General features: G+C 41.1%; 1 long non-coding RNA gene across 1 annotated transcript; it reads right to left on the minus strand.

Annotated features, from left to right (window-relative positions):
• Positions 1-3,007: 3,007 nt before the first annotated feature.
• Positions 3,008-9,493, minus strand: LOC134473210 (uncharacterized). The gene is made up of 2 exons (XR_010043336.1): positions 9,154-9,493; positions 3,008-5,690 (listed from the first exon to the last, which is right to left on the minus strand). It is a non-coding gene; the product is annotated as an uncharacterized LOC134473210 (long non-coding RNA).
• Between the last annotated feature and the right edge of the window lie 2,857 nt (positions 9,494-12,350).

Below are 12,350 nucleotides of genomic sequence, written 5' to 3' on the forward strand. Positions count from 1 at the left end.
CCCAGATTCCAACAGCTTCTCTTGCCCAGCAGGACCAGCTCTAGGCAAAGACACCACCAGCTACTGCCTTCTCCTTCACTTAAGTTTTTCTTTTTTACTCTCTCTGTAGACTTCAATTCTCACTTCAGATTTTTCTTGGATCCAGGGGACCCACTTCCTCTTTTCCTGTCTTCCCCATGATGCTATATTCCAGCATCTGGACTGTTTCTCTTACAGAGGCTGTTTACTCTGCTGTTTACTGCTCCACCATCGTTCCTGACAATATGATGTTTTCACATGTTTCTGATTTATTTCACTTAATAAGTATGGTCTCAAGTTGTATCCACTTACATATAAAAGTCTCCAGTTTATCCTTCTTTATGACTGAGTAATACTCCATTGTATAAAAATACTGCATCTTTTTATCCACTCTTCAGTTGATGGACACTTAGGTTGTTTCTAAGATCTAGCTGTTACAAATTGTGCTGCGATAAACATGGGAGCACATATATTACTCTGGTATGATGTCTTTAAATCTTTAGAGAAGATACCCAGAAGGGGAGTAGCTGGGTCAAATGGAGCTCTGGTATTAGAATATTTGAGGAACAGCCACACTGATTTCCGTGGTAGTTGCACCAGTCTACATTCCCACTAACAGTGGAGAAGTGTCGCTTTTTCCCCACAACCCTTCAAGCATGTTATTGGTTGACTGCTTGATACTAGCCATACTTTCCAGAGTAAGGTGGCATCTCAGTGTTGTTTCTTTTTTTTTTCTCAGTGTTGTTTCAATTTGCATCTTTCGAATGACCAGTGATGATGAACATGTTTTCACTATTTATTTGCTGCTTGTATTTCTTCATGTGAGGATTATTTATTCATCTCAGATGCCCATTTTTTGATTGTGTCATTAAATCTGGGAGGACTGGCTTTTTTGTTTGAGGAACATTTTCTCCCACGTGGTGGGCTGTCTCTACACTATGCTGGTGGTTTCCCTTTCTGTGCAAAAGCTTTTCAATACAGTGATATCCCAGTTGTGGATTCTTTGTGATAGTTTCTGTGTAATAAAGGTTTTGTTCATAAAGTCTTTGCCTAGACCAATGTCTTCAAGAGTTTTACCTACTCTGTCTTCCAGCAGATTTAATGTTTCTGTTTTAATATTTAGATCTTTGATCCATTTTGATTTTAGCATAGTCCGTGGTGAAAGATATGGGTCTATGTTTAATCTTTGGCATGTGCAGAGCCATTTTTTCCAGCACCATTTGTTAAAGAGACTATCTTTCTTCCAGTGAATGTGTTTGGCAGCTTTGTCAAAGATAATGTGTTTTAGTGTGTCTGCATCTTCTAATCTATTCCATTGATCTTTGGGTCTGTCTTTTGCCAGTACCATGCTGTTTTTATCACAGTAGCTTTATAGTATAATTTCAAGTCACAAATTGTGATAGCCCCTGTCTTGTCTTTGTTGCCCAGGATTGCCTTTACAATTCCAGATCTCTTCTGGTTCCAGATGAGTTTTAGGATTGTTTTCTCTAGTTCTGTGAGATATACCATTAAAATTCTTATTGGAATTACATTGAATCTGTATACAGATTTGGAAGTATGGCCATTTTCACTATATTGGTTCTTCCTTCCCAAGAGCACAGGATATCTCTCCATCTTCTAATATCCTCCCCAATCTCCTTTTCCAGAATACTGTAGTTTTCAATATAGAGGCCTTTTATGTCCTTTGTTAGATTGATTCCTAGGTACTTCATTTTTCTGGATGCTATTGTGAAGTGTGTTATTTCCCTCATATTTCTTGCAGCGAGTTTGTTATTTGTATACAAAGAGGCTATTGATTTTTTTTTTTTTTTGTCTTTTTCATTTTTACCGGTACCGGGGATTGAACTCACGACTGCCTGCTTGCAAGACAGGCGCTTATGCCACTGAGCTAAATCCCCAGCCCTGGCTATTGATTTTGGATAGTTGACTTTTTATCCAGCTATATTACTGAATTTACTTATTAAATCCAATAGTCTTTTGGCAGAGTTTTTGAGGTCTTCTACGTAGAGAATCATGTCATCTGCAAATAACAATAGTTTAATTTGTTCCTTTCCTATCTTTATTCCATTTATTTCTCTCACTTGTTTAATTGTTCTGCCTAAAGTTTCCAGGAGTATGTTGTAAAAGAGAGGAGACAATGGACATCTTCATCTTGTTCTTGATTTTAGAGAGATAGATTTCAGTTTTCGTTCATTTAGTATGATGTTGGCTGTTTGTCTTAAATGGCTTTTATCAGATTGAGATAAAGATCACCTATTCCAATTTTCTGTAGAATTTCTATCATAAATGCACTTTGTCAAAAGCTTTTCTGTATCCATTGAGATGACTGTATGATTTTTGTTCTTGGCTGTTAATATGGTGTATTACATTTATGAATTTATGTATGTTGAATCATCCCTGCATCTCTGGGATGAATCCTACTTGAGCAAGGTATACATTTTCTTGATGATTTGCTATAGTCTGTTTGCCAGTATCTTATTGAAAATTTTTGCATCAGTGTTCATTAGGGAGATTGGCCTATAATTCTCCTTCTTAGTTGAGTCATTCTCTGGTTTTGGTATCAGGGTAATAATAGATTCCAGGAATGAGTTTGGGAGTATTGCATCCCTTTCAATTTCCTTAAAGAGGTTGAGGAGTAATGGTATTAGGTTTTCTCTAAGTTTTTTTGTAGAATTCAGCAATGAATCCATTAGGGCCTGGGCTTTTCTTTGTTGGTAAGTTCTTAATTATATCTTTGGTTTCATTGATTGATATTGGAGTTTTTATTAGGATTTTTATATCTTCTTGCTTCAGCTTTGTAATTCATATGTATCTAAGAATCTATCCATTTTTTCTTTATTTTCCATCTTATTAGAATACAAATTTTCAAAGTAGATATAGATGATCTTCTGGATTTCTGCAGGATCTATTGTGATTTCACCCTTTTAATTCCTAATTGTGTGGATTTCAGTCTTATCTTTTTTTATAAGATTGGATAACAGTTTGTCAATTTTGTTTAATCTTTCAAAGAACTAATTCTTTTTTATTTAAAGAGAAGAAAGAAAAAAACAAAGCAGTAAAAGGGTACAAGTAATACAGAATTTCAAGAAAAATAATATACTGTAAGAAATCACTAGTTAACAGATTACATATTGTGATCTTAGAAACAGTTGTCCTAATTACAAAATTAAAGCATACAAAGTGGACATCCATACAGTGAGACTGCAGACAGTTCTGTTCAATGATTCAATAAAAACTCAGTAATATGATTTTCTATCCTACACACTTAAATATACATGCAGTTATATCCTTTAGACCACTTTCTTTTCCTCTCTTTTTTACAATAACAATTACACTTTTTGGATTTTATTACTTCCACCAAAGAACTAATTCTTTGATTCATTGATTCTTTGTACTGTTTTTTAGTCTCCAATGCATTAATTTTTGCTCTGACCTTTAAAATTTTCTCCCTTGTATGAGTTTTTGGTTTAGCTTGCCCCTCTTTTTCTAGAAAGTTGAGGTTCACCATTAAGTTGTTTATATACACTTGCTGTGTTTTCCTGATATGGGCATTTACTGATAAGACTGCTTTCATTGTGTCCTAAAAGTTCCAGTATGTTGCATTATCATTATCATTCAATTATAAAAACTTTCTAATTTATTCTTTAATTTCACCTGTGACCCATTGGTTGTTTATTAGGATGCTATGTAATTTCCATGTATGTATGAAATTCTTCTGGTTTCTTTTGCCAGGGGTTTCCAATTTCACTGCACTGTGGTCTGATAGTATGCATGGGATAATTTCAATTCTCTTGCATTTACTTAAGCATGTTCTATGAGCCACTACGTGGTCTATTTTGGAGAATGCTCCATGTGCAGATGAGAAGAATGTGTATTCTGATGTAGTGGGGTGGAACACTCTATAGACACCTACTAACTCTTTGTATTTAAAAGTTTTCCTTAGTTCTAATATTTCATTATTGATTTTTTTGCTAGTTGATCTGTCTTTTTGTGACCATGGGGTATTGAGGTCTCCCAACAGAATTGTGTTAAGTCTTATTTGATTTTTCATGTCCATTATATTTGTTTTACGTAGCTGGATGCATTGGTATTTCTTGTATGTATATTTATGATTGTTATCTTTCCTCTTGGATTGTTCCCTTTATGAGAATGTAGTGACCTTCTTTATCTTTCTTAATCAGTCCTGGCTTGGAGTTTACTTTATCTGCAAGTAGAATAGCAAACCCTGCTTGTTCCAGGGTTCCTATAACATGAAGTATTGTTTTCCATCATTTGATTTTCAGCCAGTGAATTTCTTTTTGAATTAAATGCTTCTTGTATGCAGGATATTGTTGGATCTTGCTTCTTGATTTATCCTGCCAGTCCATGTCTTTTAACTGGTGAAGTGAGACCATTAAAATTGATGGTTATAACTTACATGTATTGACTTATCATTTTCATGTTGTTGGCTTCTCCTCTTTGTTCCCTTCCTTTTAATTGTTTGCTTTCTCTGGTGGATTCCATCTATGGGGGTTCATGGAGTGGTAGTCCTTGTTACCTCTTTCTAGAACATTTTGGAGTGCTGGTTTGGTGGTCAGAAATTTCTTCAGATGTTCTTTGTCATGGAAGTGTCTTATTTCTACATCAATTTTGAAAGATAGTTTTGTGGGGTACATCAATCTGGGTTGAAAGTTGTTATCCTTCAGAACTTGGAGTAGTTCAAACTCTCCTTGATTTGAGAGTTTGTGCTGAGAAGTCAGCTGTGATTCTTATGGGCTTTCCTTTATAGGTGAATTGTTTCTTGTCTCTAATAGCTTTTAAGATTCTATTCTTGAGTTTAATTTCTAAAATCTTAACTATGATGTGCCTGCATAGTTTTTTTGATCATTGCTAACTGGAGCTCCATAAAACTCATTTATCTTTGTGTCAAATTCTTGTTCTCTGCCAAGAAAGTTTTCTGCCCTGATGTCTATGAACATTTTTTCATTTATGGTACCTCCTGAGTTTTCATTGATGCCAATCAATCTCAAGTTATTTTTCTTTGTAACATCTAGCAGCTTCTGGATTGATTTTTCATGGTCCCTTGCTATTTTTGATATATTTTTCTTTTCCTGATCACTGACTATAAGCCTGTCTTCAATATCTGAGATTCTGCCTCACATTGGCCTAATCTGCTTTGAATGTTTTCAATGAAGTTTTTATTCTCCTGGCTATCTGCTTTAAGGATTCTATGTCTTTCCTATGCTGAACTTCCATAATTTTCTTAAGCCTACCAATTTTTTTGTCTATATCTGCTCTGACATTTCTAAGCATGGTAATCTCTGTAGTTATCTGAGAGATTACTTCTGATTCCATTTTTTTCCATAGTCTCATTCAATTGCTTTGTTGTTACCACTTCAGAGAGGCCTGGTGGAGGGCTTTCAGATTGTTCCAGCTCATTGCCCGCTGGATTTAGTCATTTTGTTTAGGTGTATTCTCATTATCATTTGCTTACTGGACATTTGTAAATTTGTTTCTTAAATATTTCTTCATTTGCTTTTAGGTTCATTTCCTGAGGGCTCTTTTTTTTTTGTCTTTTTGAGATAGGGTTTCATTATGCAGTTCAGCTGGACTTCAGCTCACTTTGTAATCTAGGCTGACTTCAAACTCACAGCAATCTGATCCGTCCCGCAGATCAGTCCGTTGGCCTTTGCCTGGAGAGGGGAACAGGGATGAAGGGCAGGGCAAGAGAAAAGAGAGATGAAGGCTTGGCGGGATTCCATTCAAACCTCGTTTATTTTTAAAATGGCTACAACTTATATAGGGTGGAGGCGGGCCAATGAGGCAGAAAGAGGGCACAGAGTGTTATCTGATAGGTCATCCTCACATCCGGATATATGACGTAAGAAGGAGAGGATCATGGGAAATGTAGGCTGAAGCAGGAAGTTGCTTACTTCATGCACATTGTAGGCAAGGGGAGGATCATGGGAAATGTAGCCTGACACACAAAATGCCTTCAGGTGGGAGGGGGAGGGCAGCAGCTGCCATTCTGAGCCGCTCCCTGCATCTCCTCCCTTATTATGTATATTTTTTAGGAACATGGAAGGCCCTGGGAGGACAGTGCCTGTCTTGGGTCAAGGACTCCTCATATGAACCCAATCGAGCCTTACCCGTCATGGGCCTGCAGGACAGCTGTTGGTCCTGGACCTGTCTTAGGTGGCTGATTGGCACTACATATGTGTCCTAGTTGCCCATCTCTGGCTGCCTGTCCAGTGCCTCAGGGCAGTAGGGCCACAGTATCATGTGGGCCATCGGTGGGTGATCTTTCCTGATAAGTTTGTTGTTCTGCCATTTCCAACCGGTGGTAATGTACCTGAATGGGCTTTGCCATAAATGTGTCAATCCTGTTATTAACGTTATTAATGAGCGTCATGATCCTCTGACAAATAAAGGTCCTACAGTAAGCAGTAACAGCAAGGCAGCTAGGGGTCCCAAGAGGGGGGCAATGTAAGGGAAGAGACCCCCCACATGAAGGAGAAGGTGGTGGCTCCAAGGCGCTCTTTTTCTCTCTCTTTGAGGCACTCTCTTAGTTTACTCATGGACTCTTTGACGACTCCTGAGTGGTCAGCATAAAAACAACACTCTTCCTTGAGGGCAGCACATAAGCCACCCTCCTTCATAAATAGGAGGTCTAGCCCTCTTCTATTCTGTAGGACTACCTCAGATAGAGACGTCAGGGACGCCTGTAGAGCCATCACAGATGTTTCTATTTCTTTTAAATCCTGATCTACTGCTGCCTGTAATTGAGCTAGATGCTGATTTCCCAACACTAGAGCCATAGTCCCTGTTCCTATTCCCGTTGTGACTCCTAACCCTAGTAATACAGCTAAGGTGAGTGTCGCAGGTTCTCTCTTAAATATATAGCCGGTCTGCGATGCCTGGAGGTAGTAGTCTCCTGGGTGGAAGGCTATTTGAGGAAGAACCTGTTCAAGAACACAAAAATCTGTAGACTTGTTAAAAACAGTAGTTGCTATACAGGGTGAGAGGCCAAAATTGCAGGCCCAAGACGTTCCTGGGGGTGGAATGAGGTAATTATTTGGCTTGAACTCTGAATGAAGCTGGGCACAGAGTTGTGCTGCCAATGCTGGTGGATGGCTGGAGTCCCCAAGACCAGTCCCTCTACCTGAGACGTCAGGGAGAGTCAGCTTGTGGTGATTGCCCCAGTCACAGGCAGATGAGCTAGAAGAACTGTGAAAGGTTAAATTGAGGGCCTTTCCTTCGTAATATGGGGGAGGAGCAGCCAAGCATAGCCAACAGGATTGGGTGAGATCAGGTTGGATATGATTTAAAGCCGTGTGTGCCCCTTTAGTCAAACTGAATAGGTTAGAATGTGAATATTGAGGGGCAGGTATATGATCTGCTGGTGTGGCAGGGCTTGAGAAACCCTTATGGTTGGGTGACTTACTGTGGTTGTTTGAACAGCAGTAACAGGATCTGTATTGGACTGATTGTATTTTGGATTTGGATTATATTTTGGCTTTAGAGCAGGATTTGGGCCTATGGGCATGGATGAAATCTGTAGGGGAACTTTTTTTATGAGAATAAGATTTCCCCTGTTTTTGCCTGACTCAAACTCGAAGTCCCCAAGTGCGTCCTGTCAGCCAGCCAGGGTCTTCAGGAGTGGTGACAGGGATGTTTAGAACCTGACAGGGTCTTTGATTGGCGGTGGGTAGTCATCTATGCTGCACCCCAGCGGCCCATGTCAGTTTAAGGTGTTTATCGGGGAAGGCGGGTTGCCACCCTGTTGCAACTGTTTCGCAGCCCCAACGAGCACAAAAATATTCTCCCGGGGAGTTACAATATGATCTGCCCCCTGTTGCTGTGGGACAAAGGTAGAATTGACTTTATCTGGGACATTGGAGCTCTGGAAAGAACCAACAGGGTGTGGGCGCAAACCATGGACTTCCTGATCCTACCCAAGTCCAAACCACCTCTCGGTCTTTCCAGTGACTAAGCTCCCATTTCTTTCTTTCTTTCTTTCTTTCTTTCTTTCTTTCTTTATTTATTTATTTTTTTTTTTTTTAACCTCGACTTGTAAGAATGGATAAGCTCCCATTTCTAGGGTAGATATGGTGGTATGGAGAAGGGAGCATGGCAGTGCCATTTTTTTTTGTCTTTTTTAATAAAAACAACCCTACATTTATTGCCCCCAGTAAAAACATAAGGGTAGACAAAACAATACGAACAAACATTTCACAAATACTCCCAAGGCAAACCATTTAATCAGCTGCCTTTTATGGGTACACACTGTAATTGACATTTATCTTAATTGCCTGCCATTGCTTCTCACTGCTGTCTTAATTCACTGACCATTTCTAGTCAGAGTAATATTATCTCCTTTCAGCATGATCCTACCCAGTTGTTTTCTTGACTTGGTTTTAGAATGAATTTCTTCTGCATCATCTAATCGCTGTTATTTTTTGTTTGTTTGTTTGGTTTTCTTTTTGGCTTTTTCCTTTTTATCAGTACCGGGGATCAAACTCACGACTGCCTGCTTGCAAGGCAGGCGCTTTTGCCGCTGAGCTAAACCTCCAGCCCCTATTTTTTTTCTTTTCTTTTCTTTCTTTTTTTTTTTTAACCACCAGAGTCAGTATGGAGGCAGCGCCATTTTGAGTACCGGGGCAGTGCATGCCATTTTGAGTACCCTCGTGGCCTCCAGACAAAGGGAGTGGCGGCACGCCACCATCTTGAAAAGGCTCCAGGATCAAGGACCACGGAGCCGGGAGGGCTGGGCGCCTTAGATAAGCCCGGTGGAGGCGGAGTACAATTGTGGGAGGCAAATAATGCAGCCTCACCCTGGGCGACCTGGGGATCTGCGTGATGTTGTGTCAGCAGCTCAGAGATTAAAACCCAATATGAAAAAGCAGTTACGGGAATCTTTTTTGGGCCAAAAACTTCATAATAGTCTTTAAAAGTGTCTCCTACTCTTTTCCACCTGTTTAAATTAATGGTACCCCTTAGGGGGAACCATGGACACACTGAATGTATAAACTGAAAGTACTTTATCAATTCTTTGTCTTAACCTTAATCTCTCTAGCCTTGAGTGCCTCCCAGAGGCCAATCATGAACAATTCGTGCTCACTGAGTGCTTGCCCCATGCTAATTCCGTTCACCTACCGTAATTCAGGTGAGACGTAAGGTGGCCGTCTGCACAGATCACAGGAACGAAGTCCCGAAACAGTCACGCTGGCCAGCGCTTTACTCCCGTGAACGGTCCCACGTCATTATCCCTTGTTCCAGGTCTGCCCCACGGTTGGGCGCCACTTGATCTGTCCCACAGATTGGTCCGTGGGCCTTTGCCTGGAGAGGGGAACGGGGATGAAGGGCAGGGCAAGAGAAAAGAGAGACGAAGGCTTGGTGGGATTCCATTCAAACCTCATTTATTTTTAAAATGGCTACAACTTATATAGGGTGGAGGCGGGCCAATGGGGCAGGAAGAAGGCAGAGTGTTATCTGATAGGTCATCATCACATCTGGATATATGACGTAAGCAGGAGAGGATTATGGGTAATGTAGGCAGACATGAGGATCATGGGAAATGTGGGCTGAAGCGGAAAGTTGCTTATGTCATGTGCATTGTAGGCAAGGGGAGGATCATGGAAAATGTAGGCTGACACACAAAATGCCCTCGGATGGGAGGGGCAGGGCAGCAGCAGCCATTCTGAGCCACTCCCTACAGCAATCCTCCTTCCTCAGTCTCTCAAGTGCTAGGATTGTAAGTGTGCACCACCACACCTGGCTCCTGAGCCTTTAAATGTTTGGGGCCTTTAAAAAAATAATTTTTACCAGTGAGAGAGATTGGCCAGGAGCCATGTTGACATGGGTCAACTGAGCTCAGAATCTAGAACTTCTGTTAGCTCCATATAGTGGCTCCCAGCTGGGCTCAGACTTGTAGAAATTGCTTGGGCCATGCCGAGCCTGATGAGTCTGATCTCAAGGCAGGCCTTGAGATTATTCACTACCACACCAAAAAGCTACTGCTGGATTATTGGGATAGATCTACATGATTCAAGACTCTGTCTCCACAGGTTGTCTGTTGGGAGCCGCAGCCCCGAGCCCGGTCGCCTTACTTGGCGGACGTGCGGCCTGTAGTAAAGAGCAAAGCCTGAGGTAGATTACCCCTCCCATCGAGTACGCCAGTTTCCTGCTTACCGCGTAAGCAACCCGCTCAACAATATAGTCTGCCTGGCAACTGATGATGTTAGCCAATCAGCTTGCCTTGCTTACTTTAACATGATTGGACACTGTACCCGTATATATACTGGTGCCACCCCTGGGAGGAAGTAGAAGCCAGGTAGAAGCCCGGAAGTAGAAGCCCAGAAGGAGCCGCGGAGAGCGGACCGATAGAGGCTTCGGGGCAGACTGAAGCACAAGAGGAGCCGCGGAGAGCGGACCAAAGGAGGCTTCAGCTGGGAGAACCCAGGGCAGGCTGTACGGAGAAGAAGAATAAAAAGAAAAGGTTGTCCACTCCCAGACTTTGTCGTGTGTCCTTCCGCCGGCCAGAAGCGACCGCGACAGTTGTCTACTAGTGAAACCAGAGAGAATCCTGGAGGTGGACTATTTGTTTTAGTTTTTTCTTTTCTTTTTTTTTCTCTTTCACCTTTATATGCACGTGAATGTGGTCCTGAGCTTCTTTGAGGGCGTGGTTCTGTTCTGTTCTTCCTTTTATTTCTTCCATCTCTCTTTTCCTTCAATTTTATGCATTAATTTCCCAAAGTTGGTGTGATCCCTCTTTGTCCTCCAATTTTACTTCTAATCTCTTCCTTTTCTTTCACGTCTCTATTTTCTCCTTAATCCATTTTAACCCCTGAATGCAAAATTGTAGGACTTATACACATTAAGGACTTACAAACACTCAGGTAGAATTAAAGCACCAGCAACAGAAGGAAAAGTTAGCAGATTTTTAATTGCATCAAATTAAAAACTTTTCTTCAAATGATAAAATGAAAAATGAGTTATGAGGCTTGTATTCAAAATATGTAAAGAATTCTCTCTTTTTTTTAGTGATACTGGGATTGAATCCTTAACCTTTTCACTGAGCCATCCCACTTCTTTTGTTATTTTGAGACAGGATTTCATTAAGTCATTTAATTTCCTAGGATGAGCTAGGCATGGCTTAGGGGCAGCTGTGCATGGCAGTTGAGGCAGATATCAAAAGTGACAACAGCAAAAAAGCAAAATAGAGGAGAAAATCTCTTTCACTGTCTCATATTGTGTGCAGGTTACCCACCCAGGGCAGGTGCAGCACTGACTACCAATTTCAGCAGTAGACAGTGAGCCAGTCACAAACTCTAGATTCAGCCACCCTCAAAAGTCCTGCCACCCAAGACTGCATGAGACTTTGGGGGGGGGGACATCCAGACACAAACCATAGCATACTCTGCTTCTGTACTTTCTGCTTACTTCTGCCATATATGCCTCAAACTACCAAGGATCAGGGCCTAACATTTTTATAAGGATTGCTACCTTGTCAGTGTCCATTGATGTAAGTAAATATGCCTACAAATCCTGGTTGATATTTTGATGTTTCTGTTTACTGTAATATCTGGTCCACCAGCCAGGAAGTCTGACTATGCTGACCTCTTTGGTCATCAGTCATGATCCTTGCAAATGGAGGAAGTACTTTTCCAGGTCCTGAAAGGAAGTCATGCCCTCAAGATTTCTAGAGTCCCCTCAGATATCTGGAGGAGGAGTCAGCTCCCTGTTCAATCAGCTCACATTGGAGCCAAAAGGAAGAGTGACACACTCTAGCCTAGTCATTGGAGCACCCCAGTTAGTGCCTGTCAGTTCTACCCAACTCAAGCAGGAAACCCTGATCAACTCTCATTAGTTAGGGCCACCCTCAAGGGAAGGAGGTTGGAATGTTTAACCTCTGGATGTCTGCTAATGACTGTGTGTTTATAATGGGTGGCAAAAACAATACGCTGTTCCATCTGTACTCCACAGTGAGAAGGAGGACAACCATTCCAAACTACAAAGTTTGATTGCAACCCAACTTGCAGTTCTGTGCCTGCATCTAATAAAAACAAAACAAAAACCTACCAGTGCTTCTCCACAGTCCAGACAATACCAACATTGCCAAGAGGTAAGTGGCTAGGTGGGCATCTGAATGGTTCTCTTTCTGGGGGGCACTTGCCCTTTGTCTGTTGTGCCATTGTTCAGAGTACATAACATACATGTAGGAAATCAGAAATGGGAACTAACTGTCAAAACCTACAGTCTTTGACTGTAGGCAAAAAAAAAATTTTAAAGGGCTTCTCTGGTGACTACAGAGTTAAAATCAAATTGCTGTTCCCTGAGCCTGAACATTGTGA

Source organism: Cavia porcellus, unplaced genomic scaffold (assembly GCF_034190915.1).
Source record: "Cavia porcellus strain 051 isolate PalLab524CR breed Dunkin Hartley unplaced genomic scaffold, mCavPor4.1 scaffold_26, whole genome shotgun sequence".
NCBI lineage: Eukaryota > Metazoa > Chordata > Mammalia > Rodentia > Caviidae > Cavia > Cavia porcellus.